We start from the raw sequence: 18,122 nt of genomic DNA, 5'->3' as shown, positions 1-18,122 counted from the left end.
TAAAACCTGCTCTTGTTAACATCTGACCTCTGTGCAGAGTTCGGAGACACCCACACTGTATGGTTGAAGGATAGGAAACCTCATGTCCATGGAAGGAGATGTTTCATCATTAGTAATTACAGTATTAAATTTCTTCTCGAATCGTCAAAGAAATCCTTACCCGATGCCTTCAAAATGGAAGCGCCAGTAGTATCTGTTATTGAAAATGTTAAGACCAAGTTCTCCAAATTTCTAAAGAAAAATTTCGGGTATTATGCAATTTGCGGCATAATGGATACTTTGTTGCGCCACAACAGAGAGAAGTGTTGTGAAAAAGCAAAGATCTCTGATATTACATATTAGTTTCAGTTTGATCCAATTACTTCTTGTGATACTAAAAAAAAAAAAAAAAAATTCTGGGTACAAACATTGCCTAGCACAGGCTTGTCAAAGACACGGGCCACTACGAGAGGTATGTGGCGAGCGTGGCAATTGTACCAACGTTGAGACGTCGTTGCTTACAGTTCGATGAATAGACACAGACCTACCGGTACCTATAAAAACTATGAACTACGTCCTTAGGACACTTACAAATGTTACAACTTTCTACGTTCAATTTAAATTCAGGTGTAGAGTTCAGAACTCTGTGTACCACATGTTGGTTCATATTTGAATAGATTCACATAAGCTGTTTACTCAGAAGCTGTAATATTAAAAGTGCTTTTCGTAAAATATATAATTAGTTAAGAACGTAATATATGATTGTTCCTCCCTTCACGTTGTAATAATTTATATATATATATATTTGAAAAAACAAAGTCTGTTACATAACTGAAGCTTCCTTTACTTCTCTACATAATCACCACCTACATTTAAACATTTGTCGTATCTGTTCACTAGCTCTAGAATTCCCGTGTTATACTCCTCTGCCGCCAGTTCATTAAGCCCGGTGTTCACTGTCTTCTTCAACTCTTCATCACTTCCAAAACGCGTATCACCCAGAAAGTCTTTCAGCTTAGTGAAAAGGTGAAAATCGCTAGGAGCAAGGTCTGGACTATAGGGCGAATGATCAAAGATTTCCCAACCGAATTGATCCAGCAATTCTCGAGTTGAAGCAACAGTGTGCGGGCGGGCGTTGTCGTGAAGAAGCACAACTCCTCTCGAAAGCATTCCTCGCCTCTTGTTTTGGATGGCTCGCCGTAGTTTTCGTAAAGTCTCACAATAACGATTTGCATTGATCGTAGTGCCTTTTGGCATGAAATCCAGCAAAAGAACATCTTTGCGATCCCAAAAGACAGTAGCCATGACATTTTGTGTTGAGAGAGTCTGTTTGAATTTTCTCGGTTTCTTGGGTGATGAGGGATGATGCCACTGACGTGATTGGCGCTTGGTCTCTGGGGTGTTGTGAGACACCTAGGTCTCATCACCAGTCACAATTTGATCAAGAAAGGCGTCTCCATCTGTGTGATATCGCATCAAGAATGTCAATGCTGAGGCCATTCTCTGAGTTTTGTGTTGGTCACTCAGTTGCAGTGGAACCCATCGTGCACAGATTTTGTGGTAGCCAAGATGTTGCGACACAATTTCATCAAGCAAAGAACGAGAAATGTCAGGAAAGGCAATATGCAATTCGTCGAGTGATGTGCGCCTGTCTTGCAAGATTCTATCGTTCACTTTAGTCTTCAGGTCTTCTGTGATGAGTGATGGGCGTCCGGGTCGAGTTTCATCGTGGACATTTGTTCGCCCATTGTTGAACATTTCGCATCATTTTCTCACATTTCTTTCATTCATTACAGTATCACCATACACTTCTTTCAATTGCCGGTAAATTTCTGCAGGTTTCAAATGTCGGGCATTCAAAAATCGAATCACACTCCTCACCTCACAGTCGGCGGGATTATCAATCACGTCGTTCATTTTGAAGTAACACAAAATGCACAATGGCGACTTGTTGCAACCAGTACTCACAACATTATGAGAACACATGTTAAGGAAGCCAGTTGACCTTCAAACAAGGAAAGGGAGTCAGCTGCGCGGCGGGTATGCGCGAACGGCGTTATTTCCTGGATTCCCCTCGTAAATTAGACATTTTTACTATATTAAAGTATGAAGAATATGCTTATATACGTTGACGTTTTGAAATCACAAAAATCATATTAATCATACAATTCAAATATGCAAGAAAATTAAGTGTTGTAGAGTACGTAATAAAATTGTACTCTAATAGTGAACAAAAATCGGTATTAACAAGTTACCAAGATTACACATCTTTGCTTTTACTGAAAAAAACTGTACTATATTATTATTATTATTATTATTATTATTATTATTATTATTATTATTATTATTATTACAATAAGAACATGTTTCATGCATTTCCAAAAAAAAAAAAAAAATTAAACGTAATACATAGTAGGCCTACGACAAACAAAAACTTTATATCGTCTGAAACATAACTTCATACATGAACTTTTTTGTGGTTACTATGAGAAATTCAATTCTTATTAGCTACAATCTTTTGAATGTTAGGTTTTATATTCATAGAATGACAAATTCGAATACTGCTTCTTAAATTAATATTAGTTAATTGTTCTCTGTATTTAATTTTGAGTCTCTTCATAACTGAAAAGCTTTGCTCACAGGCATAAGTGCTTCCAAACACTGAAATAATTTTTGCAGGATTGCCTCGCAAATGGCAGAACTTTGACGAATCTAATTCTTTATAAAACTGGATTAAAGTAACAGCTAGAATTATAAAATTTCCAACAAGACGTCTAGTACACCTGAGGTCAATAAGATAGTATCTGAAATGGTGTGAAGATCAATAGAAAGTGGGGTTTCCAAAACAGAAAAATGGTGTTGTAGTTTTTCTACATCTTTGAAATGCCTATTGAATTCCTCCTGGATATGTTGCAAAATGTCACTACATTCCTGTAATGCACGTTCATCTTTCATGTTGGTTACTTCTAACGTGGGAAAATGACGAACATCTCCGTTGTTTTAAACACTCACTCCAAAATCTTAATTTAATTTTGAAAGCACAGATGAATTACTACATTTCTGTTACTAAACTTTGTTTCACTTGAAGTCTAACATTCAAGTCGTTCAGATGCCCCACAATGTCTGATAAAAACGACACATCTTGAACAAATCTTGGGGAGTACATATATGTTCCTCCTCAATAGATTGCAGAAAAGCATTGAATTGCCTGCGATGTAATACATTTGCTCTTATATAGTTGGTAATCTTTATTACACGATCCATCACAGTTTTTATGTTAACACTTTTTGCACACAACACTTCCTGATGAATCAAGCACTGCAACACATTAAATTCAACAACGTCCCGTAGTTTTAAATAATTTCGAGGGAATAATTGTTCCGGAGTTGAGTATCGAACTCGGGACCTTTGGTTAAACGCAGCAACGCTCTACCAACTGAGCTACCCGGGAACTCTACCAGACACCGATTCAATTTTTCCCTCTATATCCACAGACCTCAAAGTAGGCTGACAACATTGAGTGCACAATAACTTTGTGTGACTTAAATTGTGGTTTTCTGTTAACGAAGAGTGAAGTGTATTATGCAAATCAAGCAAATCATATCCTTTAGTTTTGTTTTTAGCCTTCCCACGAAACCTTTGTTTGCCCTTTGTATCGCCCATGCCCCACCCGTGGTGATTGCAACAAGATTTTCCCAATTTCAACCTTTACTCGAAATATTCTCAAACACGACGTTGAAAATGTCGTCCCCAGTTGTCCCTTTCATGGTAATTAGATCAAGAAATTCCTCTATTATTTCGAATTTTTCATTTATTCCCTTAATGAAGATACACAACTGAGCTGTGTCACTTGCATCAGTACTTTTATCCACCGCAAGACAAAAACATTTGAGGTATTCGAGGCTTTCCCGTAATTGTAACTCTATATCTGATGCCGTATCTATCACCTTACTTACAGTATTATGTTTCGAGATAAACAAATTTTTTTTCGAATTTCTATCTTTCTGCTTTACAGATTTGTCAACTGCACTGATGAGCCACACTTTTATAAATTCCCCAACTTTAAAGGACTTTCCTTTTGAACAAATTAAATACGTTAAATCATAACTAGACTTAAGCAAAGCTTACGACATGTTGATTTCACAACAGTTAGGATCTGTTTTTAAACGTTTAATGAATCTTTTTTGATTGTCTTCACTAGCATTTCCACATTCACGTTTATGCTTATTTTCGTAGTGCTTCTAAATATTATATATTTTTTAGTTAAAAAAATTATTTACTAATTAAACACTGAACGTGCTCTCCTGTACTTCGACACAGAAATTATTTTTCCCACCTCGTGTCAAAATAACGTCTTGAAGATGACGAAGCGATCGATTCTCCTGCTTTGCACACAGCCATCACAGCGTACACTCCAAGTGACCTTCCACTCCGACCGTTCACCGACTAGTCAAGCGATTTTTAACTTCGTAGTATGGGGAGCTGTCAATCATCTGGCCATTGTAGCAGAGTCGAGCCACAGGTATGGTACAGTAAATGCCATCTATGGCTCACTTTGACATGTCTGGTTTAGCAGATAGAAGAAGGAAATTTAATTCGAAAAACTAAGAATGTATATAGTTAGCATATTCATTATACTGTCTTTCAAGATGTTTGTTGAAGACAATACACAATTTCATTTCTGTGTAATTTACATTTCTTTAGTTTTTTCCTGTTTGTTTTAAATTTATTTTAAGTTTTGAATTTGTTACATAATTTTCTTGCAGCTTCATATTTGTTGCAATAACAATCATTTATATATATGCATATATATGACAAAATTACTAGTAGTAGTATTAGTAGTATTTATTTATTTAACCTGGTAGAGATAAGGCCGTCAGGCCTTCTCTGCCCCTCTACCAGGAGATTCCAACTATAATATGAACAATAAAATTACAATTAGTATTACATTTATAATTACAATTACAAATAACATTACAATTAGTATTAAATTTACAATTACAATTACAATAAAATCAAAGTACGAAAAGATTACCTGAATAATTAAAGCTAGATAATTTATCATAGAGAAACAAAGAATATTTTATATTTGCTGAATTACAAATTAAATCTAGAATAACAAAATTGTATAGCGATGAAATGACTGAATATTGAAATATTTTGTGATAGATTAAAGAAACTATTTACAAGAAATCAATTACTGACCATGTGCCTAGTAAGTTTTCATTTGAATTCAATTTTATTTCGACAGTCCCTGATGCTAGCAGGTAGCGAATTCCAGAGTCTTGGCAGGGCTATTGTGAAAGAAGATGAGTATGGGGAGGTGCGATGGGATGGTATGGTTAGTATTGTTTCATGACGAGAGCGTGTATTCAGATTGTGATGGGAAGAAAGGTAAGTGAAGCGAGACGACAGGTACGAAGGAATAGAAGAGTTCAAGATTTCGAAGAGAAAGAGAAGTGAATGTAAATTTCTTTTCTTATCTAGTTTAAGCCAACCTAATGCTTCCAGGGATGGGGTAATATGATCATATTTACGAACACTGCTTACAAAACGTACACACAAATTATGAGCACGTTGAAGTTTCATTTTGTTGTCGCTGGAGAGGTCAGTCAGTAAAATGTCCGCATAGTCGAAATAGGGAAATACAAGTGTCTGCACAAGGGACTTTTTTAAGCAAGAGGGGAGCTGAACATTTATCCTTTTTAGCACATGCAGGTTTCTGTGATTTGCATGTCCCAGTTGAGATTATTATCCATGTGAATGCCAAGATTTTTTACTGAAGAACTGAAAGGGATATGCACTGTACTTACTTTAACGGGGAAATGTCGAGGTGTTTTACAGCGTCGGTTTGCTGTTTGTGTCCTAATATAATTGCTTGTGTCTTTCCAGCATTGTTTAGAATTGTGAAATAAATAGTAAGAATAAAAACAATAGTGAGTTACATAAAGGCTTAAAGGAATTTAAGAAAGTATATCAGGTAAGGGTAAATGATATCAAGGATGAGTATGGTGACTTTCTTGCAGACTCTCATTCCATCCTGAACAGATGGAAAAAATATTTTTGGCAACTACTAAATGTACATAGGCAAATAGAAATGATCTGGATGGTATTAAAATACAAACTGATGAGCCATATAGCCACACTTTCTGAAGTCGAAATTGCGATAGAAAAGCTGAAAAAGTACAAGTCTCCAGAATTAATACAAGAGGGTGAAAGCGCATTATCTAGTGAAATTTATAAGCTTGTACTTGCTATTTGGGAAAAGGAAATTATACCAGAACAAAACAATGGAAGGAGTCCACAATAGTCGCCACATTGTGTTAACTGTGGTTGCCGGTATAAGATGTGCCCCCGTAAGTATCAGTTTCACCCAACGTTATGCATTTACAGAGAGTAATATATCATTTTAAAACCTATTTTGTGTACTTTCTGGCAGTGCTTTTTAGAATTACACTTATTACGAGTATAGCGATGTCCTACTCTATGACATTATTGTTAAATTTTGGAATTGTTCTTAAGTTCAACATTGCAGCTTCTTCCAGTCCTACTTAGGATCATTCGTTGTCGCTTCTCTGAGATCGTTTTAAATAGTTGCCGGTATAAATAACTGATTAAATTTTAATTTTAGTATTTAAATGAGTGATATTTTAAATATCTTACAGGTAAAAGCATACTAAAATTATTAATCCTGTGACAATTTATTAATGAAAAAACTTTGTTTAATTCCGACTATCGCCATTTTTCTGAATTAAAATATATTACGGTACGTCTCTACTCTCATGCTACAAAAATATTATTTGAATTTACAACGGGCACACAAGTGGCGAAATTAGGGAACACATGCGTCCTAACTTCGCCACTTCGCCAGCTGCATTCCTTGTCTCTCTTGTTTTTGTACGAGAAGGAGCACCTTATTATTTACGAAATTTTTATTTAAGATGCTCTTTAGTATCAATATTGCAACGCAATTTATTATACTTGTGAAATATGACTTCATCATCAATTTAAAAATAAATTTGCTTAAGGTGGCGAACTTAGCAAGGCTTACCTTAATATTCTTATCGAATTTGGTATTCCCAAGAAGTTAGTTCGATTAATTAAAATGTGTCTCAGTGAAACATTACAGCAGAGGCCGTATAGGCCAGTTTCTGTGTGACGCCCTTCCATTTCACTACGAGCTAAAGCAAAGAGATACACTATCAACTTTACTTTTTAACTTCGCTATACAACAGGGCTGGACACCAAAAGCGAATTCTACTCTCTCACGGGGAGCCATATGACTTCTCTTTAACCTCTTTATTCTCCGCCGAACACCGCACAGCGTCGATGCTCTAACGGATGAATATTAAGCGTCCGCGTTTAGAGTTTGGATTCGCTCCCGGTGCCCAGCCTTGCTCTAGAATATGCCATTAGGAAAGTCCAGGAAAACAAAAAGTGTTTGGAATTCAGCGGATTACATCAGCTGCTTGTTTACGCGGATGACGTGAAAACGTTAGGAGAAAAGCCACAAACTATTAGGAAAAACACGAGAATTTTACTTGAAACAAGTAATGAGATAAGTTCGGAAGTAAAGCCTGAAAAGACAAAGTATATGATTATGTCTCGTAACCAGAATACAGTACGAAATGGAAATATAAAAATTGGAAATCTATCTTTTGCAAAGGAGGAAAAATTCACATACCTTGGAGCAACAGTAAAAAATATAAATGACACTCGAGAATCAATTAAACGCAGAATAAATATTGGGAAATGCCTTTGCTATTCGGGTGAGAAGCTTTTGTCGTCTAGTCTGCTTTCAAAAAAGCTGAAAGTTAGAATTTATAAAACAGTTATATTATCGGTTGTTCTGTATGGTTGTGAAACTTGGACTCTCACTTTGAGAGAGGAATGAAGGTTAAGGGTATTCGAGAATAAGGTGCTTAGGAAATTATTTGGGGCTAAGAGGATGAAGTTACAGGAGAATGGAGAAAGTTACACAACGCAGAACTGCATGCATTGTATTCTACACCTAACATAATTAGGAACATTAAATCCAGACGTTTGAGATGGGTAGGGCATGTAACACGTAGTCTATGGGCGAATCCAGAAATGCATATAGAGTTTTAGTTGAGAGCCCGGAGAGGAAAAGACCTTTGGTAGGCCGAGACGTAGATGGAAGGATAAAACTGATTTGAGAGGGGTGGGATATGTAAGTAGAGACTGAATTAATCTTACACAGGATAGGGACCGATGGCGAGCTTATGTGAGGGCGGGAATGAACCTCCGGATTCTCTAAAAGCCATTTTCTAAGTAAGTATTGTTTACAGTTGTATACAATTTATTGTGTCAATCAACTGTACCTGCATATACAATTGATGCACAAGACACGAAGAACCCAGACGTATTATACTATCTACTTCTTCACACAGCCTTGAGAGTACAATATAGCCACTTTTTTATTGGCTTATGTTAAATGTAACCAAATACTGGACACTACTCATTAGATTACATATAAAGAGCTCGTATTGATATGCAATTTATTTACCTCTGATACATAATTCAGATACTGGTACCTAAACAATGAACGGGTAAATAGCATATCGTCGTTGTTCCTGCAATAACTCCTATGTGCAAAATATAAAATTGTTCAGTAGGAAGAAAAAAACATTTTTATTCATTCTATGGCAGTAGTACATAGGAGACTGTGAATTCTTAAATTTTCGAAAGAAAGAAATATAATTACAGGAGATTTTATTATTTGCTGTAGCCTATCACTATTTAAGTTATTTAATAGAGCAAAAATCTGAAACTCGATAAATATGTCACATAGGAATTATTGCCGGAACAACGATGATATTCCGTTAAAGTTTGTTGTTCATATCCCACATTTACCTTATTATTAGAAAGGAAGGAAGAACGGAGAAGAAAAGAAATGCGGCGAAAGAAATGAGAGAGAATAATAAATAAAGAATATAATAAAAACATACAATAAAGAATGAAGGAAAATGAAGGAATAAAAAATTAAGAGAAAAAGACAAAGAAAGAAGGAAAGTAAGGAAGAACGAAAGGGAGGAAAGAGAAAAGAGTTGGGAGTAAGAAAAGAAGACAGAAAGGAAGAAAGAATAACTAAGGAAATAATGAAGTATGAGTGAAAGGAAGAAAGAAAAAATAAAAGAATTAAATGAAAGAAGAAAACGAAAATAAAAAAGTGATGGAAGTAAGTCAGAAATAAAGGAAGACTGAAAGAAAGAATATATAAAAAAAAAATGACACGCGGAATGTATCAGTGAACTTCAAATTCATATAGGCTACCGTGAAGTAACTCAGAATAGACATTTCTTCAAGACAAATAACTCTTACGTGACGGCACGTCTGCAGAAACTTGCAGAACGGAACAATTAAGTTATTATGTTGCATGGAACATTGCAACAGGCAGATCTGTGCGCGTGCCGTGATGGATGTGACGTTGACAGCAGCGCAAGCCGCATCGGATTTCTCTCCTTAGGACTGCCCGTTTATTTACTAGAGCTCTCTACTTCATTGACAAAAGTAGAGGAATTCTGTCTTGCCCCACCTATAAATTATCGTCCCATTGTTCACCGCAGTTCCTGCCCTATTTAATCACAGAATCTTCGTTACGTCTGCAGCGGTGGGCTGTTCCTGACAGAGGATGCGTCATATTTCAACCAGGAGTTGCGAGTGCTGACTTTGATGAACTTCATATGCTTTGAAATAAGTTACGCAAGTTTTGGTATTTATGGCTGTTTTGGTTTGGGCATTTTATATGGCAATGAAAAATATATTATAATTTACAAAATTTTATTTACGGTATCATAACATGTACAGGGACATCATTCTATTTTTACTAACATTTCTAATATCAACCTAGCTATACCTTTGGATTAACGGCTGAGAACCGGAAACACAGTTTGCTACCCCTTTCCACGACTGGAGTTCGATGATACTGCGTAAAATACAAACAAATCACTTTCCTAGATATAGGAGGGAAGAAAAGAACTTCATTCATTTACGTAAACTAGGAAATATTGCGATTTTGAGTTTGATAATTTTCACTAGGTTTTTCTTTAATCAAAATACAGCATTGTACTGTATTAACAATAGTGTTAATACAGTACAGTGGCCCGGGTTCGATTCCCGGTTGGGGCAAGTTACCTGGTTGAGGTTTTTTCCGGGGTTTTCCCTCAAGCAATATGAGCAATTGCTGGGTAACTTTCAGTGTTGGACCCTGGACTCATTTCACCGGCATGATCACCTTCATCTCATTCAGACGCTAAATAACCTAGATGTTGATAAAGCGTCTTAAAATAACCTACCAAAGAAAATAGTGTTTTACTCACGAACTGAGCTATCCATTCAAACGTATTCATTATGCAATGCATATTATACTGACTACAGCACATTAGCGTACAATGAGAATGAAGTTAAATTGAAAAATAATCATAATATGGATATTTAAACACATTTTTGAAAATGGTGGCCGTTCATTTCGATAGAGACTTCAGTTATTTTGTGCATATTATCGCACTATAGACTATTGTACCTAATTCCAATTACCAGTTTCGTCCTTCGTACTAGTAACTCATATTGAAATAATTCTGTATCTACCCTATAAAAGAGTACCTTACGTACTGTAAATTCAACCTTCACTTCTGCCCGATCCGAAAAGATAAAATTACTCAGACATGCTATCTACTGTCCGTCCAAGTGGTTTTGTCGGAGAGTCGTAGAAAGGGGGGAAATCACGTGACAGTTAATTACTTAACGAGGCCCTTTTATTGAAGTTATTTTAAACAGTTTTATAATATTACGTAGACGTCCAATTTCTAATAGAAATTAATGTTTTCAGAAAAGAGCTAAGACAGCCCAGCCACTAGCCCTTACAGAGGAGCGAGCAGAAGCGGGTGGAGAAAACTGAGATGCGACGTAGACAAACGGACGATAGTACCTGTGCGAAAACATGATTCAATATTGAAAGCTCTTTCGTCACTGGAAAACGCGAACGTATTTCTGGAACGTACTATACTCACTAACTCAGTACTGTTTACTTTGACTGCATACGCGTCCTTGGTTCTGTGTGGAGGGGGTTGGAAGTTTACTAGTAGAAAGGGTGGGAATGAAGTACATTCAAAAACTCAGGTAGAATAAAAATTGAAGTAAAAATAAAATCATGGCTTCTGAACGTCTGATTAACATATAGATTGACTAAGGAAGGAACATTTCTGACGACGGTGACGCTTACGTTTTTTTTTTATAATATGTATATCGCTATCGATAAGGTGAAGCAGGGAGAGGTAAACTATACAATGGAGGGATTAATTTGCACAACTGAACTGAAGAATGCACACAGCAATTGTGTTATAGTTTATCCCGATTTTTTCTCTGCATTATTGCTAAATACATACTGCATCAATGCATTATGTTTTAGGATTAATAAAGTAAGTAAATTGTTTTGAGAGAAGACTTTAGAAACAAGCAGAATAATAATAATAATAATAATAATAATAATAATAATAATAATAATAATAATAATAATAGTAATAATAATTACTAATAGGTATATCCTATTGATAATATGAAGCAGGGAGAGGTGAACTATACAATGGATTGGTCACTCTGCATGGAACAATACAGCGTTCGGGATAATTACGTAATTAAATACGTCAAAATAAAACATAGCTAATGGAACACATTTGGTGACACTCTATGGTAAGCAGTACTTCACAACTGCAGCTTTCCCTCTCAGGGGACAGTCAAGCATTTTTTGTCTATCGACAACTTTCAAAGTCTCTCGGGAATCGAATCAGAGACTCAGAAGTGTCATCTTTCATAGTCACACTTCCTATGTTCGTGAATTAATGCAGGGACTCACCTGAGACAACATGTATCATAAAAGCGGATAAACATCCTTGACCTAAGTAGTATTCGAACCCATGTTAGCCAGCGGCGTAGCTCAGTCGGCTAAGGCGCTTGCCTGCCGATCCGGAGTTGCGTTCGGGCGCGGGTTCGATTCGCGCTTGGGCTGATTACCTGGTTGAGTTTTTTCCGTGGTTTTCCCCAAACATAAGGCAAATGTCAGGTAATCTATGGCGAAACCTCGGCCTTATCTCGCCAAATATCATCTCGCTATCACCAATCTCATCGACGCTAAATAACCTCGTAGTTGCTACAGCGTCGTTAAATAACCAAGTAAAAATAAGAAATGTTTGTGATTCTTACTCAGCGTCAAAACTGTGTTGTAGTCGTCGTATATGCAATTGTTAACTTTTTTTTCCAAAATTTTAAGCCCTTCTGGTCATCTTCATTTGCTCCTCACTTTTATCTTGTCACGGCCATTAGGCTAAATATTTTCTCAGGATAACGAATTTCTTGTCGACAGCAGAAACAATCAATTTTGCATAGTGGAGAAATCTTAGTGCACATCTTGTCATGATTCTGCAAATAAATCAGCTGAATATTTTATACATCTTGATTACACAACTTTTAACATTGTATCACTTCGGAATATGTAAATAAGAACTTTCTTGTGTTAAATATTATTAACATACCTTGTTAACATGTTTCGACCTATTTTCGGTCATCTTCGGAACTGGTCGTTGTTGGTCTTGGTGCCTCTTGTTTCCTGTGTGGGTGTGTTCGAAGTGTAGAGTCAAAGAGTGTATGTGTTTTGAAATTGAGCTGTGTGTTGAGAATATCTTTGGGGTGTGTTTTCGTGTGTCTGTATATTTCATATTGTTCTAGTGTGTTGAGTTTCTGGCTTTTTGGTTGTATGTGCAGTATTTCCATGTCTGTGTTGATGTCTCTGTAGATGTGGTTGGCATTTGTGATGTGTTCTGCACATGTGGAGGTGTTTTGTAATTTTGTTATGGCTGTGATGTGTTCTTTGTAATGTGTTTGAAATGATCTGCCTGTCTGTCCTATGTAGAAGTTGTTGCAGGTGTTATATTTGAGTTTGTATACGCCTGTGTGGTTGTATTTGTTTGTTTGTGTTGTTTGTGTGTTGAGATGTTTTTGTAGAGTGTTGTTTGTTCTATATGCGATGTTGTAGTTTAATTTCTTGAATGAGGTTGCAATTTTATGTGTGTTTTTGTTTTCGTATATTAGTGTGATGTATTTTTTTGTGTTCTTGTGTTTGTGTTGTATTCTTCTGTTTTTTGTGATTTTGTTTTGTCTTACGTATTATGTTTTCTATTATGTTGGGGTTGTATCCGTTTTCTTGTGCTATGTATTTGATTGTGTTTAGTTCTTCGTTGTAATTCTGTTGGCTCATTGGTATATTGAGTAGTCTGTGTATCATTGTTCGGAATGCAGCTTGTTTGTGTTGTGTGGGGTGCTTGGATGTGTTGTGTATGTGTGTTGTTGGTTTTCTGTATACTTTGAATGTGTGTTTGTTGTCTACTTTTGTTATTGTGATGTCTAGAAAATTTATGGATTTGTTGTTTTCAATTTCTAATGTGTAGTGTAGCTTTGGGTGTATTTTGTTTATGTGTTGATGCAGTTTTTGGATCTGTCTTTTGTTTCCCTTGTATAGTATTAGTATGTCTTCTACGTATCTGTGCCAATATATGATGTTGTCTGCGTGTTTGTTGTTGTCTTTGTTTAGTATGTATGTCTGTCCTATGTGGTACCAAAGGGTAAGTATAAGAAGGATTATTGTATAATGAGTCTTAACCCTACCTGTAAAAGTGAATCCAGGAAATTCGAAGGCCGAGTATACAGTATTTGTATTATTTTAGTTATATTATTTTAATTCCTCTCAATTTAAGGTTTGCTTACTTATTAATTTTTAATTTATTGCCAGAAACATTAATAGTGTCTGTATAGCAACGTCAGTAGTATAAAAACAGACACTTCGGTTTTAGTGAAACTCAGACTTAGTGAACGAAATATGCTGGTCCGCAGAGGTTCACTATAAGCGAAGTTGACTGTACTTTAAATATGGCTTCGAAACGTTTATAGTTATTTATTAGTACTTCATTCTTAACCAAGAATTTGTTGATCGACCAAGCTTTGCTTACAAATGAAAGAAATGCGAGTCTCTGTAAGGGTAGGTACACGTTGGAGCAACGATAAACGATAAAAGAAATGACCTAGCGACGCTTTGGTATTATCAAAGAATCAAGTGTTCATATTGGAGCGACGAGGACGCGGGAGCGAACATTTTGATTTATCAGTAGAAGATATTCTATGCATTCACTTAATGAAAGAAGATATATAGGAAATATCAGCTGCTAGGTTCAAGTTTAATATAACTTAAATACGTACAAAATTGAACCCGTTTCTCATCCCAAAGGTAGTATAAATTCGTTGTGCTGTGATTGGTTATTGTGATCACATAATGTATCACGAATAAATACACAACTGATCAATTTGCCAATATCTACAACAATTAATTTAATATGCCGAAATAATAATAAATCTATTAATATTCGGATATATTGATAACCACCGGTCATTATACAGATCAATATTATCTTAATCAGAGATTATATGAACGACAAGAGCGAAGAAAATGGAACTTATCTTTTTCGTCGCTTTTATCGTGTATCTTCGCTTTTATCGTTACTCCAATATGCATACTTCAATGACAATGCATGCTTCAATTCTCTCTGATATAGCATCGCTGCTTCTTTTATCGTTTATGTCGCTACAACTTGTACGTAGCCTTATAGTTGAGTTCACACAATCACGCTGCAAAGTGAAAGAATCTCTTAGCTCCTATCATAATGTCATAATATCTCTATCAATTGTCACCACCTAAATGATTTCTAACAGTAGCCTGACTAGACATAAGGATGCTCTATTAGACCTGTTAGGTGTCTAACTGAGAAGTTAATGTTTATGGAGACAGCTGCATGAAAACGGAAGTGAAACTGGAAAAGAGTATGATCTCAAAACGCGTTAAGTCTATTTTCATGAAAGGACTGGGCTAGTTCTTTTCTCTACCGGTCTACGGACAGAGAGTTTTCAAGTGACATGCACAATAACACAAACTTTAGACAAGGATTGGCGTTGTTTTGGAAGAAAACAAACTTAAAATACAATTACAGTGGTCTCAAACATAATCATATATATGTATAAATCATAAAAATGACAGAATGAACTGAGCGAGGTTTGGGATCACACTCTTCAATTCTTGAAAATAAACTACAAATTGTGTTTTGCGTAGGGACAACATATTTTACCGGATACAAACATAGTATTCACAAAATACTCATCCTTTCACACTAAAGTACACAAAAAGCTTCCATGATTCTGCATAGTGAGCACACACTTATGATTTAACGAACTAGCAGTTTCAAAGCGTGTTCTGCTTTTTTTTCTGTGTGTTTTGTTTCCTAGTACATACAGAATATATAGCTGAAACTACGTTGAAAACCGTTTAAACAGCATACTGTTTAATCTAGGTATAACGGAATGAGTTTTAACAACACTCTACCTGTTTTAAATTGTTTCATTTCGGTTGGCTTGGTAACGTTTATTTTGAAATGTAAGAAATTACAAGTATGTACGCTGCTTTTAAGTCAGGTACTGAGATCTTTTCGCATATTTATTCTTCAAAATAACGATTATGCTCCAGACATTACCAATAAATTAATCTTATTCAATATTATGACTGAAGAGTCTTTTCTTTCATCACATGGGGCCAGTTCACAATCATAGGAAACTCTGCACAACCATGGACACTTTGATGAAGGATCGGTGGAGCGGAGAAAAATTCTCTCCGGCACCGGGATTCGAACCCGGGTTTTCAGCTCTATGTGCTGACGATCTATCCACTAAGCCATACCGGATTCCAATTTCAATGCCGGATTGAATCTTTCCAGTTTAAACTCCACCTCTTAGTTTCCCTTTATGATAACGCAGAATTCCTGCATGAAAATACTTCGGTACATCGCTATAACATGGACACTTTGTTAAAGTCATCAAAAGGGAGCTGTTCAAATTATAGTGGCTTTTTACAACTATAACTAGATCTTTTCTAGTGCCACAACAAAGGAGCTTTTCACAATCATCAGTGACAAAATTCCATAAGAGAAATGTGTAGTTTATATGTTGACATTCTGTCTTCGACTTTGTAGCCTATATGTATAATATGTATTAGCAGAAAGAGTGGGCAATTACTAATAAGTAGGGCTAAGAATTGTATGCCGTTACATTGCGCTTCATGTGCCTCTGACTTTAGTACCAGTACGTAATTGCGTTGGGGTGGGGGATTTCAGTGTGTTTCGTTGAGCAGTGAACTTTAGTTGATCGGTTACATTACGACCGAATACTGCTATTCGTAACAGCAACATTCAACGTCTTATAAGAAGAATAATAGCAACATGCCGAGGACGAATTTTGTGACAATTTCAAATGACGAAATTTGTAATGATCATAGCCTACAGATTTTGAGATAAATAATGCTTGTGTAAAATATTTCAGATATGCCCCCATTGTTTCTGCAGAAGTGGAACGAAGTTTCGCTAGATATAAGGCTGTGTTTTCTTGCAGTCATTCTCCTTTGAAAATTTGAAAATGTGGTTTGTTATTCACTGCAACAATATACGAAATGAAAAATGATGTAAAGCAAAAACGTAATATACCATCATTTTAACATAGTGAAATAAAAAGCCTGATACTTGTCAATGTTATATTAGGTGTATTTTCTACAGACAGAAAATAAAATGTCTTTAAAACAGTGCAATTTTTCTTTAACAAAGAAAATGATTTCTTTAAATTTTTCTTTAGCAGATAGTTGTGTTTAGAAGTCAAAGGAGTGGCGTTCAACCACTCAAATGCTGAGGACTAACTTACCGTGATGATAAGCATGAGTTCAAACGAACGAAAACACTGCGTTAATTCATCCTAACTCTGAGTCGTACTCAAAGTCATAGGCACACGAAGCGCACTGGTAGCATAACGGCATATATTTCTCAGGCCTACTCATAAGTATTCAACAAGAACACAAGAAACATTTCATAGTATACATTGATATGTGACTATCATTTAACGTATGACTGAGGTCGAAGAGGAAAGATTATTCAAGTACAAATTAGAGGTGGGGCGTGACAGCGTTTTGTCGTGACAGCTCCAGAAAAATCGCTGTGGTAGATAATAACGACTTTATCACATTGTGACTTTGTGTTCGATGATTCTTGGCGATTGTGAGTGTTGTTAACTTCCTGGTATTCACAGAGTCATTAGCGAAAGATGATGGCAGGCAATACATGCCACATTACAAAAATAATGTCACATCAGTCGTAATGTAGAAGTTTCTTGTTGCAACAAGGAATATAACTTACTTGTTTTTTGCAAGGGGTACGTACATACATCAGAACAAACCGGAACGAATTCGAACATTACAATCAAAAGGCATAGTACAGCCCGTAACGTATTGAACACAAATCTTCGTTTTGAGACCCAAATCATTTCTTCTAATTGGTGACCAGTGATGTGTACATTCTTCTCTTTCACATAGTCTATTATATAACATCCGATTTTCAAATTTTATAGAAATCAGTAGTGCGGGCCCCAATACGGCGATTGCAGTTGACTATGCAGACGGGTATAGAGTATGACGTAAGTCTCTCTCGCCTTTCGCCGTACTGTTCTGTGCATCGAACCCGAAACATTCAGAGTGTGTTTAGTTGTCATACTGCGTGTGTGAAATGACACATATTGCAATGCGTAAAACAACTCGCTCACGAAGTACAATACTAAATAATTTAGTGAAACAATTCGGACGCGATATATTTAGGCTATTATCGAAGAAAGAAAGTGTTGTATTTGTCGTGTGTAATTTCAGACTATTACGAACTAAGAAGTACTATTTTAAAGACAACGTAATAGTAAAGCACACAAGGAAAATGTTCAACGCAATTCAAACAAGGAACAATCGAGTTCAAATAGTCGGTCACAATTCAATATAGAGTTATGTGACATGTTGGTACACACAAACATTCCATTCAGACTTTGGACAATCCCCACTTTAGATCATTTCTGGAAAAATACAAAAATCAAAATATTCCAAGAGAAGCAACAATACGTAAAGAATATTTACGAATTTCGTACCAGAATACGATTGCCAAATTCGAGAAAGCGTGAAAAATCAGAAAATATATGGATTTTAATTGATGAATCTACAGACGTAAGTGGTA

General features: G+C 35.9%; 1 protein-coding gene across 2 annotated transcripts in view; it reads right to left on the bottom strand.

Moving 5' to 3' along the window:
* The window catches only part of LOC138700108 (neurexin 1-like), a 940,828-nt gene that overhangs the window by 140,617 nt on the left and 782,089 nt on the right, over positions 1-18,122 (bottom strand). The gene's annotated exons all lie outside the window — the stretch shown is intronic.

This window comes from Periplaneta americana, chromosome 1, assembly GCF_040183065.1.
Source record: "Periplaneta americana isolate PAMFEO1 chromosome 1, P.americana_PAMFEO1_priV1, whole genome shotgun sequence".
In the NCBI taxonomy this organism is placed as follows: domain Eukaryota; kingdom Metazoa; phylum Arthropoda; class Insecta; order Blattodea; family Blattidae; genus Periplaneta; species Periplaneta americana.
Note: the sequence above shows the minus strand (reverse complement) of the source record. Positions and strands in the feature narration are given on the sequence as shown.